At 42.5% G+C, this 25,426-nt stretch overlaps 1 protein-coding gene across 5 annotated transcripts in view; it reads left to right on the top strand.

Annotated features, from left to right (window-relative positions):
- The window catches only part of COL19A1 (collagen type XIX alpha 1 chain), a 1,176,857-nt gene that overhangs the window by 610,768 nt on the left and 540,663 nt on the right, over positions 1 to 25,426 (top strand). The gene's annotated exons all lie outside the window — the stretch shown is intronic.

Here is a 25,426-nt window from a genome sequence, read left to right as displayed (position 1 = left end):
CAATGCTTGAATTTTTGCTATTCTCTACTTATGATTCCAGTTAACCCTGCTGCTCCTTGTGACCTTGGGCAAGTCACTTTACTCTCTATTGCCTCAGGTGCAAATTTAGACCAAGTATTTACTAAGGGGCGGATTTTCAAAGGCCCCCGCACGCCGGCGGCCTATTTTGCATAGGCCGCCGGCGCGCGTAAAGCCCCGGGATGCGCGTAAGTCCCAGGGCTTTTGTAAGGGGGTGTGTCGGGGGCGTGCCAGGGGTGGGGCCTACTGATGCGGAGTTTCAGGGGCGGGCCGTGGTGTTTCGGGGGCGGGCCCAGGGGCGTGGCGCCGGCCCGCGGGCGTGGTCGAGGCCTCCGGACCAGCCCCCGGGACCGGAGGACGGAGCGGGGCTGCCGGCCGACGCGCGCAAAGTTAGGCCTGCTTCCAGCAGGCCTAACTTTGCCGACAAAGGTAAGGGGGGGTTAGATAGGGCCGGGGGGGTGGGTTATCTTATAAAATCAGGCGTACTTTTGTTCGCGCTCACGCAACTTTTTAAAATCTGCCTGTAAGTGTAATATGGTGATAACCTGTGATATACAGAAGTAAATTTTAAGACTCGCACATGTGCGCATGTTTGCCGGCGCATGCACATGGATGCCATGATTTTATAACATATGAGCATATATGCGCACATGTTATAAAACCACCTATTCATGCATACATGTGTGCATGATTTTATATTGACACATGCATCTGTGCACAAATAGTGGGGGGAATTATAGTAGGTACGCGCACCAAAGCAATTACCTGTTTCCAGAGTTCGTTCCCAGTTCTCCCCAGTAAAGGAGAGTACATCCTAAACCCCCTAGCTAACTTGCATCCCTTTAACCCTATTTGCCCGGACCCTTAAAATCCCACTTAGTTTTTTTTTGTTACATGACCCGGTAGGGGACCCCGGTGCATGTTTGTGCACATAAATACTTACGTGTTCCGTGCTCCGTCCATGCCCAGGTTCTGCCCAGACCATGCCCATGCTCTACCCCTTTCAGTGTAAAAAATGTTTATGCGCGTACCAGGAGATACACACGTACCCGTGCCATTTCTAAAATCCACGTGTCGTGCGCTGGACCAAATTATGCAAGTATCTCTCAGCTTTGGCATGTGTAGGGGATTTAAAATCAACCAGATAGCATTTAAGACACATTAAATGCTGTTTGTTATGTGCTATCACCATATTGCGGTGATATTGTGCAATAGTGTGTGATATTTCCAAAGATTTCCTTCCCCTATTGAAATGAGCTGCTTTGTATGCATTTGCATGCATAAAGTTACCTAATGCACACAAAGCAGCTAGTCAATAATCAATTCCATGCAAATAAAATAATGCAGCTGACTTTGAAAAGATTCAGCCCCGTTATTTTATCACATTTGGGGGAGGTGTAGATATTTTGCTACGGGAGCATCGGAACGCAAGCATGGGTCCCAATGGCCCTGCAGTAAAATTTAAAGGGCACCCAGACCTAAATTACATCCCCCTAAACCTGATAAAATTCCCCAGGTGTCTTTTGAGATCCCTGCTCTCCCCGTCCCAAAAAAAAAAAAATTGAATTGAAAATGTGATGACACCCCACCCCCTTCCCAAATCCCTCCCCTTTGTATCAGAAATCCTGTCCCAAGCTAACCTATATGGAACCCACTCCCCTTTTACTACCCCCTCTATCCCCCCAGGCCCCCCACCTAACAGAAACCAATAATTCTTGGGGTCTAGGGTCTCCCATCCCACCACCCTTCCATCCAAAATAGACTACTAATTATCTGGGGGTTACCTGGACCTCCACCCCAACACTTTACCTTAAAAAAGATCCCTAGTGGGCTGGAAGAAAAAAGAAATCAATGGAAAAATTACTTTTCCACTAATTATTGGCCTGTATGTGATATCAAAGTAATTTTTTCATTGACTTTTTTGTTAGAACATTGAAATTCTCGGGTAAAATAAAATAAAAACTAAAAATGAAGATCTCTAGCTGTTAGGTAGCACAAAGAAATAGCTGAATTAAAAAAGCACAATTAAAATAGCTAAAAATTGTTTTCCTCGTAAATTAATGGCAGTTTTCTAGGTCCAGGCTGAACCACCTGTGCCCATAAAAGGTTATGAACAGATAACAGGATGCAGGCCATCACTAATGAACTTCAACAGCTCCTTAAATAAAATCAATGTTCCATGCTAATTAATTCTTTAACGCTGTCTCTATACACTAGCAACACTAATTTTACCACAGCTCTTCAGTTAATGATTTGTCTAATTCTATTTATTTTAATTAGAAAATTGTGGAGTAGCCCAACTATGACTTTTATTCAACTCTTGTTATTTTTTTAGACTGTTGCAATCTCCTTATCTATGTGTCAGGAAAAAATAGCTTTCTCCAGCCTTGAACTGGTGGAGTCTTCTGGTAGGACTTTGGAGTTCTGCATTACCATATTGATTATGCTAAGAAAATTGAACAAGAAGCAAAGGTTTGCCTAGGTCTGCAACTCCGTCCCTCAGGATCAAATTGGACCTTAGGGCTTCAGAAGAGATTTCCTGGTACTAAGACAGTGAGGTCCATATTTAGTAAGCAGGGTAGTGGACAAGTTGTCTGGCAAAGGTTAACTAGAAGACTTGTTGAGAATAATCATCAAGACAAGACTCCCACTGAAAATACTTGTCTAAAGTTATCTAGGTACACATACCTGTCCAACAGTGTCTGTGAGCAGTTCTATTCAGTGCTTTAAATTAGTGGATTTATATCCTAAATAAGAGTTATCATTCATTATTAACAGATACAATTTCCTGGTCTTGTGAATAAACATGGATAGCCCCTGAGGCAGCACATGCGAAACAGGATATCACGTCGGGCTGTGCCTAATAGGGGGAAGTATCTCGATTTTATTTTAAATGTAAAAACCTATAATAAATTATTTCTTGAGTGTGTGAATTGGACCGATGATTAAAGAAGACCCTAACATGAAGAAATTGGGAAACCCATAAAAGTGGTCCCAACACTCGCAGAAGGTGGTATGATGGTCCATCTAAGGCATGTTTAAATATCAATTTCCAATTCTCTCTCTGAATATTAATGATTTAGAATACACAGCAGTTACATTTGACTTTATGTAACATTTAAACCTAACCAGCAATATTTGAATATTGCTGGTTAGATTTAAAGTTATCCAAAGTATGTGTACCCAGGTAACTTAAATCTTAACCGGCTATATTCATAATATTGGTGGCCAAATTCCACCCAAAAAAAAAAAAAACAACAAAAGCCTTCAGGCCGAGAGGCCCGATTCCACCATCTTCCCACTGTCAAAATGATGTATCTATTTATTTATTTATTTGTTTGTTTGTATTTTTTTTGTTTTATTTTTATCGGTGAACTCTGATTTCCATGTAAGATGAAAATGTGACCAGGGATATCTAGAAGTCATGATGAACTGTTTTGGGGCTTGCTGAAGGTTTTTCATCTTTCAGCATAGTTTACCCTGATTGTTCCAGCACTGCTTTTTAATTTTTGCTATTCTCTACTTATGATTCCAGTTAACCCTGCCGCTCCTTGTGACCTTGGGCAAGTCACTTTACTCTCTATTGCCTCAGGTACAAATTTAGGCCAAGTATTTACTAAGTGTAATATGGTGATAACCTGTGATATACAGAAGTAAATTTTAAGACTCGTGCATGGGTGCACATGTGCACACGTTTGCTGGCACCTGCATATGGTTGCATAGCACCAAATAGGCCCTTTCCAGTCTCCCAAAAGGATTACTTCACTGCCGGGAAAAATAGTGGAAACTATTCTAAAGATCAAAATCATGGAGCATGTATATCTTTAGAATGATAAATACAGTATTAAAATAATGTCAAAATAGAACATCTCATAATGACAATTTAAAACAAAACATTGTTCATTCGTAAGCCTCTCTCAAGACTAATGTTTTTAGCTGCTTCCTGAACTTGCAAACTTCAGCTACACTTCTAAGCTCCTCAGGAATTGAATTCTACAAAGCTGGCACAGCCCATGAAAAAAACTCTAGCACATGTTACAGCATTTTTTAAATCTCTAGAACATAAGAAGAACATAAGAACATGCCATACTTGGTCAGACCAAGGGTCCATCAAGCCCAGCATCCTATTTCCAAAAGTGGCCAATCCAGGCCATAAGAACCTGGCAAGTACCCAAAAACTAAGTCTATTCCATGTTACCATTGCTAGTAATAGCAGTGGCTATTTTCTAAGTCAACTTAATTAATAGCAGGTAATGGGCTTCTCCAAAAACTTATCCAATCCTTTTTTAAACACAGCTGTACTAACTGCACTAACCACATCCTCTGGCAACAAATTCCAGAGTTTAATTGTGCGTTGAGTGAAAAAGAACTTTCTCTGATTAGTTTTAATGTGCCATATGCTAACTTCATGGAGGTCCCCCTAGTCTTTCTAACATCTGAAAGAGTAAATAACTGATTCCCATCTACCCATTCTAGACCTTTCATGATTTTAAACACCTCTATCATATCCCCCCCCTCAGCCGTCTCTTCTCCAAGCTGAAAAGTCCTAACCTCTTTAGTCTTTCCTCATAGGGGAGCTGTTCCATTCCCCTTATCATTTTGGTCGCCCTTCTCTGTACCTTCTCCATCGCAATTATATCTTTTTTGAGATGCGGCGACCAGAATTGTACACGGTATTTAAGATGCAGTCTTACCATGGAGCGATATAGAGCATTATGACATTTTCTGTTTTATTCACCATTCCCTTTCTAATAATTCCCAACATTCTGTTTGCTTTTTTGACTGCTGCAGCACACTAAACCGACGATTTCAATGTGTTATCCACTATGACGCCTAGATCTTTTTCTTGGGTGGTAGCACCTAATATGGAACCTAACATTGTGTAACTATAGCATGGGTTATTTTTCCCTATATGCATCACCTTGCACTTATCCACATTAAATTTAATCTGCCATTTCGAATCCCAATTTTGCAGTCTCACAAGGTCTTCCTGCAATTTATCACAATCTGCTTGTGATTTAACTACTCTGAACAATTTTATATCATCTGCAAATTTGATTACCTCACTCGTCATATTACTTTCCAGATCATTTATAAATATATTGAAAAGTAAGGGTCCCAATACAGATCCCTGAGGTACTCCACTGCCCACTCCCTTCCACTGAGAAAATTGTCCATTTAATCCTACTCTCTGTTTTCTTTTAGCCAGTTTGTAATCCACAGAAGGAAATCGCCACCTATCTCATGACTTTTTACTTTTCCTAGAAGCCTCTCATGAGGAACTTTGTCAAACGCCTTCTGAAAATCCAAGTACACTATATCTACCGGTTCACCTTTATCCACATGTTTATTAATGCCTTCAAAAAAGTGAAGTAGATTTGTGAGGCAAGACTTGCCTTGGGTAAAGCCATGCTGACTTTTTCCATTAAACCATGTCTTTCTATATGTTCTGTGATTTTGATGTTTAGAACACTTTCCACTATTTTTCCTGGCACTAAGGTCAGGCTAACCAGTCTGTAGTTTCCCAGATCGCCCCTAGAGCCCTTTTTAAATATTGGGGTTACATTAGCTGTCCTCCAATCTTCAGGTACAATGGATAATTTTAATGATAGGTTACAAATTTTTACTAATAGGTCTGAAGTTTCACTTTTTAGTTCCTTCAGAACTCTGGGGTGTATTCCATCCAGTCTAGGTGATTTACTACTCTTCAGTTTGTCAATCAGGCCTACCACATCTTCTAGGTTCACCGTGATTTGGTTCAGTCCATCTCAATCATTACCCATGAAAGCCTTCTCCAGTACTAAAGGCAACTCGATTAAGTTAGCATTCTTGGAATATAAAGATCTACAAAGCACATACCAGGCCAGCTTTGCCTTGAAGGCATCAAGACTCCTCTACAAAAAAAAGTTTAATGACCACAACCAAAATTCTGAATTCTGCCCTCCTTTTCACTGGAAGCCAATGCAATTGTTGTAACATAGGACTAATGTGGTCCCAGCAGGGCATTCCAGACAGCATACAAACTGCAGCATTCTGAATTAATTGGATAACTTTGAATACTTTATCAGGGAGACCCAAAAATAACATGACACAATAATCAAATTGTAGAACTGACCTGAACATAAAAGGGGTTAGGTAAGAGCACAGAAGCCTCAACATTTTTATTTTTAAAAAACATGATTTAGAAAGATTTTTCACATGAGGCTTCATCATTGAACCAGAGTCCAACTGGATCTCTAGAGTTAGACTATGGACTTCTGAAAGTACTCCAGTTGTTTCCCCAGCATATTGAATGTTACTGAAGCCAACACTCACCAGTTTTTCTCTCAATCTACAGTATCCTGGTCTTATGGATATTAAGTAGAAGAAAAGTCAGGATTTCAATTGCATCATACATTCGCAAAACTGAGCAAAACTGAGCAGAGGACAATTCTCCTGGTAGCACACTGGGAATATAAAGCTGAGTATTGTCAGTTTGTATATAATATATAATACCCATGATTTTAACTTCATAGCTAGAGGCTAAATAGAGGAGAGTGCTGACACTTATGGAACACCCACCCCTAATGATTTCCATGCTGAGATATCTATCTCTAATTTAACTCTCTAATTTAACTCTCTGCACACGATCACTTACAAATGAAGCAAACCAGGACAATACCTGACCACCTACTCCAATGGCCTCCAACCTAGAAATCAAGATGTCATGTCTAATGCTATCAAAAGCTGCAGAAACATCAAGTTGCACTAAAATTCATGTTTCACTGAGATCCAAATTACTCAACAAAGAATCAAATAATGAAAGGAAAAGTATGTCTGTATTATGTGCCTTTTTAAATCCATACTGGTGGGCATAAAGCACATTCCTTTTCTTCAAGTGTCCTTCCAGCATTAATAGCACACTCCTCTCAAGAGTCTTTGCAAGAGTTGGCAGGTTAGATATAGGACGATAATTGCCAATAGCTGAAGCTGGCTTATGTATATCCTTAACAAAAATTGAAAAAGACTAACAATCAAAAGCAATCAATTATGAATTTTTATGACCATCATATTGGGCATTGTTGTGTTCATAAGTACACATCATTTAATGTGCAAGACACATTTTCAATTTTGTCACCAGATATAATCATCGGTCATATTTTTATGTACTGATATGAAACTCCCATATGCTTAAAAAATCATTCAATTACTAATTCAACTCAACAGACGTGAAATAATAATGTTTTTTTATTTTTCCCATTGTGCATTGGAATTAATCTGTGAAAATAATAATAGTGAAAAGCCACTTAGCTTGTAGATGATAATTCCCAGATGAATATGATTCTTAACAGAACTTTCAATGATATCTTAACAGAACTTTCAATGATATCTTAAAATCCAATCTGTTAAAATCTTAAAGTCTGTTAAAATCTTAAAGTCTGTTGAGTATCTTTCGCATATCTTACGCGCGCAACCCTTTGAAAATCTACCCCTAATTGAACAAGTTGTTCATCGCAGAGAGAAAATTAGCAATCCGGGTGGAACTGGTTTCATCAAAATGCACATTAAAATCTCTCTCAATAAGTTAAGACCCTAATGCATGTTAGTATGCAAATGTCACATTTGCTAGGCAAGTGCGAAGAGTTTGGGCAGAGTTAATGGTAATGAGCAGCTCCTAATGTCAAATGTGATCGAGTAACATAGGTTTTAACTATACCTTTTTTCTGTGTTGTGTCTGTGTTTTATCACAAATAGGAGTAAGAGAGAGAGTGCACCAGATGTACCAGAATGCATCAAGCTAGGTAGAGAGTACATTGTACAAATCTATTCATCTTTTACCTTTCATCACTCCAAATGACAGAAAATCTTCACTGATGTCAACTTTGCTGTTTGTACCTCTGACTCTGTATGTAAAACTGCCCCCCTAAACCTACCCCACCCTCCAAACCTCACTCTGAGGTAAAAGTGCCCCCTCTTACAGTGGTATAAATAGTAAACTTAAATGTTAGCCACTACAAAGTCTCTCTCTCTCTCTCTCCTATTTGTGATTAAAAAAAATTTTGATTGGTAATGCGTCTGCCATGGATTAATCAGTTTGCAATGCAAAAAATAGCTCAGGTGTGATAAATGTATCATATGTTGTAGAAATTACCAATGTGGTAGCAGGGAAATTATCCTAATCATACCCCCTTTTTTTTTATCACGGGTGCTATTTCCACTATATTTATAGTATTTTGATGAGTCTAGGCCTTAGTTAGCTTACGGAATAACCTGGAGGAAAATATAAAATTCCAATAACCCATTGTTGAACTTTTATTAGCATCATTTCAACTGGAGCAGGTGTACAATACTCGATTAATTGTGCACAGAGAGATTTTCTCACTATCACAATTATTTGTCCTTCTTGTTTACCAACACATGCTTGCTGTAAATACAAAAAAACACGTGGGCAGATTTTGTTTAACAAAACAATGTCAAAATCATGCTGTGATTCCAACATGCAGATTACATCAAGACAGTATTGATCTAAGAGATTTAAAATATATTCTTTCTTTTTCCTAATGGAACATAGCCAATGGTCACCTGCTCAGTACCAATAATAAATGGCCACCTATAACATTTGAAAGTAGCATATGGGAAGATTAGATCACTTGGTCTTGGGACAATGCACCTTCTTCTATCTAAACCTGCATTCCTAACTAACCCTGTAATTACTGTAATATTAAATTCCTCTGAAAACTGTAACATAAACTGAATAATTTAAACTACAAGCTCTGCATTGTGGAACATATTTGTTGTATCAGCAAATATTATAAAAACACAAAAAGAACTCAAATTGACTCAGCCTAATACAAGCAATGCAAACCAAACCAAATTAAATAGAAAATTACTCACATTGCATAAAAAAGAATATTCTGGTCACACAGATGTTCTACAAGGGACCCACAATGGGGCAGGCCCTTCGGTGGCCCTTAGGCGAGGGCCTGCCAGGCAGGGCCCCTCCTAATGGGCCACCTTTTAAACAGCTTCCAGCGTCGATGGCTGATGATGTCACCATCCTGAGACCTGGGCTTTAATCCTTCCAGCGGCTAATTGGGAAAGCCTTCACAATGCAGGCAAGAAAGTACAAGTGCACCAATAAAGTTTGTTTTGCGGAGCAGCAAATGAGGCATTTAGGGTAGAGCACAGAACTTGATGGCCTAACAGGCCGCCTTTCAAACAGGCTCCAGCATCGATGGCTGATGTTGCCAGTGTCCTGAGACCCGGGCTTTAATCCTTCCAGCGGCTGACCAAGAGAGCCCAAGGAGCCTCCCTGCACTTCCAACCCTCCTCCCCCAGTAATTTGCAAATATAAAACATAAAGGTTCCAGATCTCCTCCTATCACCTACACCAAGCCTCCCACCCCACTCAGCTCCTCCTAAAACCACCATGGCTGACCAGAGCATGGTACATTTGCTCCAGGCACTGGCAGCAGCGGTGGTTTTGGGAGATGTAGGGTGTGGTGGAAGGCTTGGGGTACGGGTTGTAGGTAGGAGGATAGGGATTACAGGTATAAAAAGTGCCCAGAGCCCACCTTTTTTTTTGCAAACTTGGGGGAATGGAGAGGCTCCTTGAGCCAATACAGCCCACAACCTATGGTAATCTTTTTTGGAGACTAGGGGGGAGGATTTCTCATTGGAAGCCATGCCTTCCATCATTTTGACAGATTGTGGAGGGGAGGATATGGAATCGGGCTTTTATTTTTGGTGATGCAAAATTGGCTATATTTTGAAAATAACCAGTTAAGGTTAAAGTTATCTGGATACACAAACCCAAATAACTTTAGGACTGCTCTCAGGCATGTCCTGACTTACTTAGCCAGATAAACTATCTTGCTAACTCTGAATATTGGAGTTAGCTAGATAAGTTATCCATCTAATTTACTGCACCCTGGAATACCCTCGGAATACCTCCGAGTTATTCATATACATTAATCTTGATAATGACTTACCTAGGTAAAATGTATCCAGTTAGAGGGGGCCAGAAATTTAAACCTCTGCTTTTGTCTTGGTAACTCAAAAGTTACCCAGACAAATGTGATGTATTGAACTACTTTTGTTCTGTGCCTGTGATGGTGATGTACTGTGTTACCAGACCATGGACCAGATTATGGACTTTGGAGCCTTGTACCTGAAAATTGAGTGCAATAACCATACCCAGATTTAGGAATAAATATAAATGTTGCTAGATATTTACTGCTACAGTACCTTTATTATATATCTTTAGTTTTTACTCAAGGACTGATATAGAATATAGCTCTTATTCCTCATTAGGGGTTTATGTACTTATGGCATTTGTGTTAACACTCATGTTAAAAATGCATTAATGAGAGTAATATGGCTGCTGCATATCATACACATTGTTAGAATCTGCTATGCTGATGGGAGGAGCAAGCAGATGGGAGTTGGCAATATGTAGGTTATGCTCCTCCAGAGGGGAGGAGTTAGCCATCTATTGTAATCTGCTGCTGGATACTCCTGTAGAGGGAGGAGTTTAGCAATCTATTATGAGTTACTGTGCAGAGTTGCAATCTGTTAGGAACTGGCTCCCGTGGAAGGAGGAGTTTAACATTCTGATATGCTCCTTAGGCAGAACTAGCAATCTTGTTATTATATAGACTGCTGAGTTGGCAATCTGTACCAGTGGAGTGCTAGATAGGGTACTCAGCTGGAAAGAAATGTTAATAGGTGAATCCTTGGGTCGATGGCAGATGACAGTGCCCCCAGGAGGATATCCTGAGAGGGACCACCGGCTAACCTTGGTTATGGAGATAGACACAGATAGTTCTTTTATTAGACAGGTTAGTAGAACCACCAGAGATGGCAGTAGTGAGCTGATATGCCCGACAGGGCTGAAGTCCTTCAGATACTGGAACTGCGATCCCAGGGTTGCTGAGCTGTAGAAAGACTATAGATAGTGAGTAGACAGGTTATGCTGTATTCATAGCCAGTAATAGATGACAATCTCACATAGGTTCTGGAGGAGGCTTAGTAGCTGGGAAGAGATAGGCCCTCGAGGAGCGAGTACCTGGTTCCAGGGAAAGCTCTGAGAGAGCGGTGGTAACTCACGAATGTCTGTATCTGCGATAGCTTCCAGGCAGTAGAGAATCTTCAGAGACTTCAGAAACATGGGCCCTCGAGGCGTGAGTACCGGTTCCTGTCTGCAATCTGAAATAGTAAGTCCGAGGAGGCAGAGTAGCTTGGGCGAATTCGTATCCGAGTTGTAGTCCTTGTCCTTGCTAACTCAATCTGTTAGCGAAAGTGAAGACCTTTTATGTTGGAAGCGGATGACGTCAATACAGGGGGATGCCCCTGAGGTTCGTGCCCTTGCTGGTACATACTTCGGAGCATGCACGCACCCTACATCATCAGGAACATGGCGGATCCACAGCGTCAAGCCGGTCCGGGTATGCCGGAAAGAAGCAGCATGGAGACGCCATGGCAGCAAGCCATCCATCAGGCCCGGAGGGAGTCACCACAGAGGTAGAGAGGGTGGAGCAAGGGTGTAGAGCAGCCATGAACGTAACACAAGTAGGTTACTCAGCTCCGAGGAAGTCTCTAAAATTGCCTTTTCTAAGATTGAAATATTACCTCTAAAAATGCCGTGCACGAAATGCAAGGCTAAGATTCGTGAAAATCTCACCTCTATACCAAATGTATCTACGAGACAACCAAAGATTGAGGAGGCCTTTGGGAGATCCATGCACCCTGATCTGGAGGGAGGAGCCGTGGGTGAGACCAATGGAGAGCAGCCGCTGGACGCCAGAGCTGTTGAAACAACCCTTAGTCCCGAAGCGCCAACTATGCCAACTCCGCCTTTGGGACCTCCAGAAGGAGTGGGGGAAGTACAGCTGAGAACACTGCTGGAATGAGCGACTCTAAAGACCCCAACAGCCCCAAGAAGCAACGGTAGATGGCTGAGTGCTTCAGAGAGCCCAATTTCCCAGGGCTCCAAGGGCCAGTGTGAGAAGGAATAGTGTTTGGTGGGGGAGAGACACCCTTCTGAGGTAGGAGTGGAAAAATCTGAAATACAAGTCCTACTGTCTTCGAATATAGAAATGCCAGTAAAAATCACCTTAGAGGAAATCTGGAGGGCAATAATAACTTTAAATAAAGCAGTAACTGATTTGACTATCACAGTAAAAGAAAATTTGAGCAAAGTTCAGTCTCAGGAAAAAATGATTACTGAGATAGATATAAAAGTGAAAGAAATTGATCTGGAGGTGAAAAGAGTTAAAGAAGTTCAATGTAATCTGATACAATCTGATACTATTATGGCAAGGAAGTTGGACTATTTTGAGAATGAGTTAAGAAGATCAAATTTAAGGTTCCTTAACTTTCCAAAGACAAGATGGATATCTTCTAAAGACTTGCTTAAAAGCTATCTAATTAATATACTGGGCTTTACAGAAACAACAATTCCTGCGATATCAAAAATAGTATACTTACTATCAAAGCAGGATACAAAAGATCAGGAAGTGAAATCAGTAGACAACTTATCGGATATAATAGAAAAATCTTTTGAAACAAACATTGAAACGAGAGCGACATTGTTGGTGTCATTTACACAGGTGACCGATAGAGATACTCCAATTGTATTTTCGGATGCAACAGCTTCAATTTTATGGAAAACCAATCAGAAGTTTTCCAGATATTACTAAATTGATGCAAGAAAAGAGAAAAGTTTTCCTACAGATGAAAAATGAAGTAATTACAAGAGGAGCCAAGTTCTATTTGAGATTTCCCTGTAGATGTATAGTTGTGTATCAAAATGATAGATATATTTTTTCGGAGTTGGAGCAGTTAAGACAGTATTTAGATCCACACTCCTAAGAAACCTCAAGAAGGTGGTGGCTATTAATGATAGGTGCATGATACTGCTGTGTAGTTCTTATTAATAATGAAATATTACCGCATAATCTCCTTGAATGTAATTGCTCTCCAATCAGATAATATTGTTAATTTCTCTTTCTGGGCCAATATAGGCTGTCTGTATTGAAATTAATATCCTTTCTGTGTTTTTCTGAAAACATTGTTTCAATGTTATTTTGTCTGAAATCAATAAAAATGAAATTTAAAAAAAAATGCATTAACTTGTGCATCTCCCAACATTCATGTACATGTGGCATTAACATATAGTCTTTGCACATGTGTTAGTGTTACTGCATTAATACCTGCAAGAGTTAATGCAGCCCTATTAGATAAGTGTTTAACTAAACCTCCTGAGGTGCATTGATTAACTAGTGCCAGTAATGATCCTTGACCCAAACTCCCTATCCCAAACCTAACTCCCCAGAAGTCAAATTTGGGCAAAAGGGTTTCTTCATTATCTATCTGCTTCCCAAAAGTCAAGTTCAGGTATTTGAGCCTTTCTACTACCAACCCCAAAAGTGAAATTTGAGCTTTCAGGCAATTATACAGCCATACACATTTGTGAAGCCCCCCCCCCCCCAACCCCTACCCCTCCCTTAACCCCAGACCACAGTCAACTCTCCCAATATGCTGGCAAAATATTCACCAGTAGCTGAGAGCCCATTTCTCTCCTGCTGACAGCCAGTCAGTTTTTCTGGATATCTCTAATGAATATGCGTGAGATTTATTTGCATGCACTGTCTCCACTGCATGCAAATATTTCTTATCCATATTAATTGGGTATTTTCTGAAAACCTGACTGGTTGGTGGGGGGGATGGGGGCTTTCTGAGAACCAGTTTGATTACCCCTGGATTATGTGATCATGCAGAACCATGGATTGCTGATCCACCCCAAGATATATGATCGTTATAACAGATATTGAGGAGGTAAACTATAGCCCTTTTTATTATTTGCATTTAACGTACATCAAAAATTGACTTGGAAATACAAAAATTCATTCAAAAACACAATATTAGTCTTGGTTAGCAACTTTAAAACCCACCAGAGAATGGAAAACATAAGAATTCAAAGTCCACAAAAATGTAGGACCAAGAATGAAATATCTTACATGCAGGACAGCAAGGAAATATCAAAAAAGAAAACTAACATAAGAGAAAGATAACAAAACCTATTTAAACTAGACAATTAATTGCATCATGTATAACTTGCATTTTTGCTTGTTACGGCGGTTACTGCCCCAAACCAAATAAGTCTGATACTATATCCAGCATAGCTCTCTGCTTCAACGACAGGGGAGAAAGACCGATACTTCACTTTCAATGCATATCCAGCATAGCTCTCTGCTTCAACGGCAGGGGAGAAAGACCGATACTTCACTTTCAATGCATATCCAGCATAGCTCTCTGCTTCAACGGCAGGGGAGGAAGACCGATACTTCATGCATATCCAGCATGGCTCTCTGCTTCAACGGCAGGGGAGGAAGACCGATTCTTCATGCATATCCAGCATAGCTCTCTGTTTCAACGGCAGGGGAGGAAGACCGATACTTCACGCATATCCAGCATAGCTCTCTGCTTCAACGGCAGGGGAGGAAGACCGATACTTCACGCATATCCAGCATAGCTCTCTGCTTCAACGACAGGGGAGAAAGGCTGATACTTCACTTTCGATGCATATCCAGCATAGCTTTCTGCTTCAACGGCAGGGGAGGAAGACCGATACTTCACGCATATCCAGCATAGCTCTCTGCTTCAACGGCAGGGGAGGAAGACTGATTCTTCATGCATATCCAGCATAGCTCTCTGTTTCAACGGCAGGGGAGGAAGACCGATACTTCACGCATATCCAGCATAGCTCTCTGCTTCAACAGCAGGGGAGGAAGACCGATACTTCACGCATATCCAGCATAGCTCTCTGCTTCAACGGCAGGGGGAATGAAGAAAAGTGGATCTATATACAGAGAACAACCAACAAGGACTGAATTACGTAGTCTGGGTAAACAAATAAGCATGGGTGTAGCTTGCTTATTGTGGCGGTTACTACCCCTAACTAATTAAGCTAGATATTTCACTTAGATGCACTTCCAATACTGCTCTCTACATTAATGGTGTGGGTGGAAGGGAAATAGAACCAAAAGGTTACTAAGAGGCAAGAGAAACAGATAAGTATGAGAAGAAAAAAAAGTGTGAAGCTTGCTGGGCAGACTGGATGGGCCGTTTGGTCTTCTTCTGCTGTCATTTCTATGTTTCTATGTAACTCCAATATATTTCTCATCTATTTCCAAACTCTTTCTTCAGATCTAAAAGGCAATACAGCTGAGAAGGCTCTAAAAATAGACATTTAGCATTAGCATGAGTATCTAATTATACATCTATAAAAAAAAAATTAAGAAGAAAAGTAGCACTGAGAAATAAAACATCTTGTTGCATAAAAATTAATTACTTCTGCTATTCTTGTATCTCTTTGCACAAATCCAGGAGTATCCATATATAACTGTGCGTGTGCTCTAAATACCCAGAACACTATAAAAGACCATAACCAGACAGTTAGCTTGGTCCATCTTAGCCCAGCCAGAATGTTCCCCTGGGAAAGAGAATAAATACCCATGCTCAGGAAGGGAGAAGACAGCACTAGATAATACTCACTTTGAATGTCTGAGTACCCTATCTTTTGAAGCAGAAACTGCTGAGGTAAGCAGGCCATTGCTACATTTTTCTTTCTGTAAATAATAAAGGTTTTCTTTCATAAGACGACCATGTCCAGACTGATTCTTCTGTCCTCCAGCACCCTCCCTGAAACCAAGAGCTGCCACATATCATCACGCCATACTTTTTTTATACCAGAAATACAAAATAGATTCTGTGAAAGAACAGATTAATAACATTGTCTCTGTCACAGGGAAAAGAAAAGTTAGCAGAAGCATGACTCTCCTCTTTTCTTGATGAATCTTCCAAGAGCATAGTTAATTCCATCCTATTAATGGACACATTTCCTGCCAGAAACTCCTCTTTTTGTCTTTCAGTTTCCTTCCCAGAGGGCAGGAAATAGATTTTATTCACAAGCGGTATTGCCTCATCTGAGATTCTCAAAACTTCTAGGAGATATTTCTTGAACAGCTGCAAAGATAGAGATAAGAGAACTTTAAAAAATGTAACAGGCATAGATTAAGAGACATAGAAGAAATTTCCAGATTTCTAATTTTCCTGTAAACCATAATTTCTTCCTGAATTTTCACCACCTTAGCTATGATACATGATGTTTGAAAGCCTCAATTATACCATTGTACCCTCCATGGCAGACCCCTGTATCTGAACGTTCTTATGAATAACTGAGGAAAAAGTCACTAATATAGAAGTTGATTTCTCCATGGAAACTAATATTGTCCAGATAGACTCCAAGATTATATTGGGTGGCCAAGCTAAGCTGCTCCAACTGCTAATAATGTAGCTGGACCTAACCCATCTATTGATGTGGCCCTCTCTGAAACCTGAACAGCAGAACATGCTTCCAACTTGGTCTTCTCAGAGGTGGTCTGACTCAGGTAGTCATTTTATCATTCTCTACTCACTTCTGATGACTGCTTCATTGCTCCCATATGAGGTACTATTGTGGCTCATCTTTCTGATGCTCTATTCAATCCAACTTCCGCATTTGGAGAGATGTCCAGCTTTTCAACTTCAGGTCTGCATCCAGAGAGTGGGGCGATGGTACACTAGCTTGAACAAAAAAAACATATCTACATCCATGTGATTCCATGTGTAACCCCAATTCAGGGTATGAGCTAAATTCTGACAGGGCAATAAAAATCCCAGGGCTAAGTCCCAATATTACAGTCACCAACCCTTTTGCCCTAGGATGTGGGTTCAGGTTTTCTTGTGGGAAGGATATCCTTCAAGGCCCAGGGCATGGGTGAAATCCCTTCCATGTATATTACTATGGTTCTTCAGGGAAGGTATACTGATGGAACAGGCTGGACTCACAGGTTGGGTGTTCAAATAAAAGTTTACTGTGATTTGGTGCAAAATAATTAAAATGTATAAACAATGTGAATACCAGTTTCATCCAGGTTTTACTTGTTCTCATGGGAATACAGATTTAAGGTCTCTCTATCTCTGTGAAAGTATACCTCAGTGGTGGATCCTGGGACAAGTAGTGGAATGATACATGTCCTAATTTGGGGTGTCATAGGTGTGGATGGATTCCCTTCCCCACAGTATCTGAGGTCCAAGGGTACTCCTGATCTACAAAACCTGGCAGACTCCCAGTGGGTCACTCTTTTGGCAAAAACTTCTCTTCTCCCTTCAATCTCCTTGCCAAACCAGATCATTGCAGACATTCCAGGAGGAAATGCCTCTCACTGAGATAATAGATAAGTGATTCCTTTCAGATGTAGGGTAAGGAAGGGGAGCAGGAAAAACTTACTTCCCTAAAACTCAGGTAGAGAAAAGCAAAACAAACTTCTTCCTTCTCCTTGTCTTCACTGCAACCTCCTCGATGTAGGCAAAAATATATATATATATAGATCCCTCCTAGCCTCTTAAGCTACAGGTCTTAGACAGAAAAACTCTCAAAACTCCAATAAAGGGGAAAAACTCTCACTTTACCAATTCTCCCTTCCAGCCCTATGAAAAAATTGGGTGGATAGTGTATCTTCCTTCCTGATTTAGGCTGGGACCTAAAATAGAGAAGAACACCAAGACTGTTACTGTTACGGATGTAGCAGTGGACTCTTGGGCCGGCCTAGCGGAGTGAGAAGGTAGAAGAGGAGAGCACTCCGCAGTGAGGCAGTAGGCTGGGAGGTGGCGCCAAGCCATATGTAGAGCTGAAGTCTTCACCCTGGAAGCCTGAGGACCCCCCGAGAGGAGCTCATGAGGTCCCAGACCGCTGGGACTTAGGAGATCACCGGAGACAAGGCGATGACTTCACCCTGGAAGCCTGAGGACCCCCGGAGAGGAGCTCGTGAGGTCCCAAACCACTGGGACTTAGGAGATCAGAAGAAGCGGAGGGTGATGGAACAGTCCGAGGTTGAGGCAGGCAGCAAGGACGGAAGCCAGGAACAAGCCGAAATCAGGAAACAGAGAGATAAGCAGAAGATCCAGATCCAGGGGTCCGGAACTGGAAGATAGACAGCGGATCCAAGACTGGAACAGGAGCTGCAGGCCCAAACCTGGAGCAGGAGCTGAAGATCCGAAATGGAGCAGGAGCTGAAGATCCGAACTGGAGAAGGAGCTGAAGATCTGAACTGGAGCAGGAATCAACAGAAGATCCAGGCAGGACAGGAACAGAGCACTGCAACAAGCAGGAACCTCATTGCAAGGCAAATACTGAAAGCAGACGCCGGCTTTAAATACTAGCCGGCGTCTGACATCATCTTGTGTGTGGCTATACTTGCTGCCTTTGTGAGCTTGTCCTGGATGGAGAGCCAGAGATCGTGCATTTGTTGGGCTGATATTTGAACTGCTGGGGAGATACTGGGCGTCGGCAAAGGCAGTGGTGGTTTCAGTTGCTTACCAAACACTGTCAGAAACGGGGATTTGCCCGTCACCGAATGGGTGTGATTGTTGTAAGAGAACTCGGCTAGAGGTAGTAGACTCACCCAGTTGTTCTGCCTTTCATTGGCAAACGTGCGGAGAAAAGTCTTTAAAGAGCAATTAGTGTGCTCTGTCTGTCCGTTACTTTGTGGATGGAAGGCTGAAGACAGACTAAGCTGCACATCAAATTGTTTACACAATGCTCTCCAGTAGTGGGCCGTAAACTGGGGCCCTCGATCAGACACTATATCCTGGGGAAGGCCATGGATACGGAAAATATGTAGGGCGAAGAGCTGGGCGAGTTCTGGTGCAGAAGGCAGCTTGGGAAGCGGGACAAAATGAGCCATCTTGGAGAAGTGATCCACAGTTACCCAGATGACAGTGTTCCCTTCTGAAGCAGGCAAATCTACCACAAAATCTGTGGCGATGTGTGTCCAAGGCTCAGTAGGTATGGGTAATGGTTGTAGCAACCCCCATGGCTTCCCCACTCGCGTTTTTGTCGTGCACATATGGGACATGAGCTAACATACGCGCGGACGTCCTGTCTTATAGTGGGCCACCAGTCAAGTGTTCTTTCGCGGCCAGCATGACCCCCCGTAAAGGATTCGTGAACCCAGACCAGAGCTCTTCTTCGGATGCGTCGTGGTACCACTGTTCTTCCTATAGAGCTTACTGAAGTACTGGACAAGATTACCTTTGCAGGTTCTAGGATATACTGGGGACATTCCCCCTCCTCCTCCTGCTCTGTGGTTCGAGATAAAGCATCTGCCCGCACATTCTTGCAGGAATCGACAGAAGATCCAGGCAGGACAGGAACAGAGTGCTGCAACAAGCAGGAACCTCGTTGCAAGGCGAACACTGGAAGCAGACGCCAGCTTTAAATACTAGCCGGCATCTGACATCATCTTGTGAGCGGCCCGCGGTCTGGCGGGAAAAGCCCTTTAAATCGGGCTTCCTCATGCGCGCGCTTGCCCAGAGGGGGAGGAGTCAGGTTCTGGGGCTCGGCGGCATCTCCCTCGTGGAGACGCCGCCACGAGAAGGCCAGAGTAGGCCCAACGAGCCCTGCGCCCTGCAGCGGACCACCCGAGAGGCCAGAGCGAGCCCAGACACCCCGAGAGCCCCGACGCTGCCGCCACGGAGCCGGAGGTAAGGACCCGGTCACAAGGCTTGCGACCGGGACCGCAACAAAGACAGCCCTGACTCTCAGAACTGAAACACCAGACTCCACCCAGAAACAGCTCAGAATGCCTCTACATTATCTGGCTAAATTTTAGCTAGGTAATGAGATATATCCAGTTAAAATTTATCCAGCTAAGTGCCCAAAATATTCAAAAGTCAGCATTTAGCTAGTAAGTCATAAGTTACCCAGATATATACCACTGAATATAGACCCCTCAGAGTCTAGTCAAGAAGCCAACTCTGTTGAGGTTCACCTCTGTGCAAATGGAACTTTTAGCCAACATGTAGAAGATTTTGTACAGTGTCTTGTTGTCAGATTCATATGGGGATTGCTTCAATTGCAGCCTTTCATCAAACTTCCTGCAGTGTACTGGAACTTTAATATATTTTTTAAATCCAGCTAATGAATGCTCCCCCTTATGACCTGGTAGGACCCATGATTGCTGGCAGTCACTTCAGCCAACACAATCTGTGAGATTCAGGTTTTAGTGACTTAACCATTTTATATGAAGATTTCTAATTAATAAGGTGATATTTCTCACACATTCTAAGTTCCTGAAAGTGGTGTCAGACTTCTAAGTCAATCATCCTGCATTTATCTCTTAGCCACATGCCTATAAAGGTCATTCTTTGGATTGTAAGATATGTTGCTTTCAAACTGGAGTGCACTATAGTCCATAGAATGTCCTCCCACTTTTTCTTTCTTTTGACCCCAATAGACCTGATTGTACCATGGCACTGCACACCTTATTTAGTTGGATAGCAGATTTCATCTTTTTCTTTTATGCCCAGATGACCCTGACCATAGAAGAGTATGTCAAGACCCATAATGTTATGATTATGGAGTTTATAGATGCAATGTTCAATACACATGTTCATATCTCATTATTTTCAAGGAATGGCCTCCCTAGAATGGTAGTATGTTTACACTGTCTATTTTTTATGGTCTAGGTCCCTTTAATAATTTCATCCATGTATTGTCTACAGCTAAAAATGGGTTTTCCAACAAAACTATTTCATTTTGTTTGTATTTTTTGTTGTTCTCCTTTTCAGACATATTTGGTCAAATATTTTGACTAGGTGACCAGAGAGTTGGATCAGGGAGAGCATTAGATGTAGTATACTTGTATTTCAGTAAGGATTTTGATGCTGTTCTGCATAGGCAACTTATAAATAATCTGAGTCCCTTTGGTTTGAGCCCTAAAGTGACTGGGTTAGAAACTGGTTGAGTAGGAGGTAATAAAGGATAGTGTAAATGGAGCTCATTCCAAGGAAAGGAGCGTTACTATTGGTGTGCCGCAGGGATCAGTCTTTGGACCAGTTCTTTTCAACATGTTTGTAAGACATTTTCAGAAGGACTATCAGAAAAGGTTTGTCTTCTTACAGATGATACCAAAATCTGCAACAGGGTAGACACCCAGGAGGCTGAGGAAAACATGAGGAGTGATGTAGCAAAGCTTGAGAAATGAATGGCCCAGAGTCTGGCAGCTAGGATTTAATGCTAAAAAAAGTGCAAAGTCATGCATTTGGGCCGCAAAAACCCAAGGCACTGGTACAGTATAGGGGCTGAAATACTTCTAAACACTAAAGAAGAGAGGGATTTGGGGTGATTATATAAATATATTTCATGGTCTCAAAGGGGCCAAACAGTTGGATAAGGTAACAGCAAAAGCTATAAAGATGCTTAGGTGCATAGGGAGTAGAATGGTCAGCAGAAAAAAAAGGAGGTGATATTGCCCATGTTTAAGTACCTGATGAGACCTCATTTGGAATGCAGTATACAATTCTGGAGACTGCACCTTCAAAAGGATATAAACTGAATAGAGTCAGTCCAAAGGGTGGCTAGTCAAATGGTCAGTGATATTCATTGTAAAGCATACAGGGACAGATTGAAATATCTAAACATATACCACAGAGAAAAGGCAAGATAGGTGAGATATGATAGAGACATATAAATACTTCAGTGGTATCAATGCACAGGAGATGTGTCTCTTTCAAAGGAAAGGAATCTGGAATGACCGATCATTGGATGAGGCTGAAAGGGGGTAGATTGAGAAGTAATCTAAAGAAGTATTTCTTTATTGAAAGGATGGTAGATGCATGATGGTAGATACAAGCCCAGAGGAGGTTTAGTTAAAAGGGCAGAATCTGAATTCATGAAAGCATGGGATAAGCACAGGGGATCTCTGAGGGACTGGTAGGGATTTTAGAGCTGAGCAGATGTATGGATGGGAAGACTAGAGAGGCTATATGGTTTTTTTCTCTCATATTTCCATGTTTGTTGAAAACAAACTTTAGCTAGAGAATCCCATTTCTGAGACTTGGTGAACTTCTTATGCTTCTAGAAAATGAGGTTACTTACCTGTAACAGAGGTTCACCAAAGAAAGCAGTACACACAAATCTCCCCATGTCCCCTCTGAAGTTGTCTTCCCTCAGTCAAGCTAAATAATTGGAATTGAGGGAAGTTGTGAAGCTATTTCAACATGGGATCAGTTGGGCAGTGAAAGGCTTCTGTCCTTTCCAGAAAGCTCTTGAAAAATCTGTCCTTGCAGTACTAAGTGTGATTATATCACCTACTTGCATGAAAGGTGAACTGCTGTCTTCCAAGAACACCTGCTACAGGTATGCAACTTTGCTATACAATTCATAGGGAATTAAGAAATGTTTATTTCATTGTAGTTTTAAATGTTTAATTTGATAGGTAACTTTCAAAATAGTTTTACATATACAAAACTAATATATCTTCTTGGTTTTCTCATTTAAAAAACAAAAATAAATGTCTGATATCTTCCCTTTCTACGATATGCCACAATACAGCAACCTCTGCATGCTACAGAACATATCTTTTATTCTTACAGAATTTAAAAGCAATTAAAAAAGATACAGTAGATGAAAAAGAAAGTAGATTACACAAAAAACCCAAACAGAAAATAAAAGGAACAAAATAGGCATATTAGTATTTTGGAGAATCTGTTGCGATCCTGCCCGCGAGGAGCGCGGGCAGGCTCTTACCTTCTCGCGGCCAGTCAGGCCGCTGACGCTGCTGCCTCCGCGGCAAGCATGCCGCCATCTCCGGGCTCCTCCCCGGCTGCCTCCAGCCCTGCGCAGCAGGGTCTGGCCACCAGGAGCTTTTCCATGTGGCTGGGACGGCTGCGGCTGCTCCTGTGCCTTCCAACGTGCTGCACTCAATCCCGGGGTCTTCAGCCAGCAGGGAGGCCGACCCTGCCGGTGCCTGCTTCAGTCCGGGTCCTCGCCTGGCAGGGAGGCTGTCCCTGCCAGTGCCTGCAGCTCTCTGCTCCTCCTGCAGCCAGCCCTTCTTCTCTTCCTGCCTTCCTGCTTCAGTCTTCACGGCTGGGAGCCACTTCAGCAGCCTGCCACCTCTCCAGCTTCAGGGCAGGGCTGCTCCGCTGCCTGCCTGGCTTCCTTTGGCCCTCCACGTGGCTGAGGATGCCACCAGCTTTCAGCTCTCTTCTCTCCAGCTTCCTAGGGCGCTGGCATGCGCCTCTCTCCTCCTCTTCAAGGGCCAGCCAGGTGTGGCCCTCTGCTGACCCCTCCCTGGGCGTTGTCCTCTTCAGCCCTACAAAAGGGCTCAGCATTCATTCCAGCTTTGCCTTCGCAAGGCTCCAGGAGTCGTCCTTGTTCCAGCACTTCTGCAAGGGCCTGTGTTTCCTGTTCTTCGTTAGAGCTCCTCGTCTTGTCTTCTTGTCTACGTTCCAGTCCTGATGTTCACCTGCTGTTCCAGATGTCTGTGTGCCAGCCCTAAGGTCTGTCTCCTGTTCCAGTCCTGATGTTTGTTCCTGAATCTTCTGCACGCTTGTTACCTCGTGGCAAGCCATGTCGTGGTCCGCGACCAGTCCCACGGGAGGGCTGAGTAGGGTGCTTCATGATGCAAGCCTTGTACCTTCTTCCTGAGTCTTCTGAAAGCCAAGTACCTCGTTCCTTTATCTCCTGAAAGCTAAGTACCTTGTTCCTGAGTTGTCTGCACGCTTGGTACCTCGTGGCAAGCCATGTCGTGGTCCGCGACCAGTCCCACGGGCGGGCTGAGTAGGGCGCTTCATGATACAAGCCTTGTACCTTGTTCCTGAATCTTCTGAAAGCCTTGTACCTTGTTCTTGAAAGTCTTGCACCTCGTTCCTGAATCTCCTGAAAGCTAAGTACCTCGTTCCTGAATCTCCTGAAAGCTAAGTACCTTGTTCCTGAGTTGTCTGTACGCTTGGTACCTCGCGGCAAGCCATGTCGTGGTCCGCGACCAGCCCCATGGGTGGGCTGAGTAGGGCGCTTCATGAGGCAAGCCTTGTACCTTGTTCTTGAAAGTCTTGTACCTCGTTCCTGAGTCTACGTCTGTACCTGAGTCCACGTCTGTGCATCCAGTACCTCGTTCCTGAGTCCACGTCTGTGCTTGAGTCTACGTCGTCCCTGAAGTCTCGTCTGTATCTCCCTGTTCCGGTCTTCACTGCCCTGGCCTCCATCCAGCCTGCCGCTTCTTGCTGTACCCTGCGGCAGGTCCGAAAGGGCTTGGAACGGTCGGAGGACTGTTCATAAGACCATCATTGCGTTGTTGGTCTTCCGAAGCGTGCAGGTCCGGAGGAGGGTCAGTCTTCTCAGTCGTCTCTCCAGTCTCGCTCCTGTGCAGCCCATGCTCGGGCATGCCACGCCTACCGCGGCACCTCTTCAGAGTTCCTCTGGGTCGAGCCGTGGCCCAAGGACACACATCTCTTGGAAAGTGGAACCGCTCTCCTAGCGCTCCACAACAGAATCCCTTTATCTCTCTCCCACTCCCATTTATTAATTCACTCACATATTCATAGAATAGAGCACCATTTATTGAACACTTAAACCTAATTGGAGAAGGTTCTTTTTCACTCAACACACAATTAAACTCTGGAGGATGTGGTTAGTGCAGTTAGTATAGCTATGTTTAAAAAAGAATTAGATAACAGTTAGTATAGCTGTGTTTAAATAAGAATTAGATAACAGTAACATGGAATAGACTTAGTTTTTAAAAAAGAATTAGATAACAGTTAGTATAGCTGTGTTTAAATAACAGTAACATGGAATAGACTTAGTTTTTGGGTACTTGTCAGGTTCTTATGGCCTGGATTGGCCACTGTTGGAAACAGGATGCTGGGCTTGATGGACCCTTGGTCTGACCCAATATGGCATGTTCTTATATCCTTATGTTAATAGTCCTTTCTAAATATATAATTCATAAAATAGAATACAAAGACAGGCACCAATGTAGAGGATACTTTTCAAAACTGTGCTTTACTGGTGGATGAGGTCTTTTAGAAAACGTTCCTCCCTGTGTGTGCGTACACTTACACGTGTAGGGCCCCTGCACGCATAGATTGACCTGCAGTGAGAGGAAGCATTCCCAGGGGCAGGGTCGGAGGAAAGATTTCTACTTATTCACATACCTTTGAAGAATCTGCATTTATGTGCACACAGGTACACCTGCTAATTTGCATGGGCAGGTTTTCTGAAAAAAATTACAAGCATACTTTTTGAATTTTCAAAGGCATTCAGGTAATTTTCTCAGAAAGTCTACCCATGCTGATTAGCAGGTGTATATGTATGTAGACAGTTTTTCCAGAGATAATTTTCAAATGGAACGAAAGCAGGCACTTTGCATTTGAAAACGGGTGCAAAGTCTGAGGGTAAAAAGGGCCCACAGACTTTGCATCAATGCAGCTAATTATAAAATTTCTCCATAAACAACAATATAGACAAATGTTGCTAGATACACTCCTGCAAACTGGGTAACACTTGCCAGCATCTGTTTAGTCCTTGAGGTGTGTGTGCTTG

The sequence above is a fragment of the Rhinatrema bivittatum genome, chromosome 3 (assembly GCF_901001135.1).
Source record: "Rhinatrema bivittatum chromosome 3, aRhiBiv1.1, whole genome shotgun sequence".
NCBI classification, from domain to species: Eukaryota; Metazoa; Chordata; class Amphibia; order Gymnophiona; family Rhinatrematidae; genus Rhinatrema; species Rhinatrema bivittatum.
Note: the sequence above shows the minus strand (reverse complement) of the source record. Positions and strands in the feature narration are given on the sequence as shown.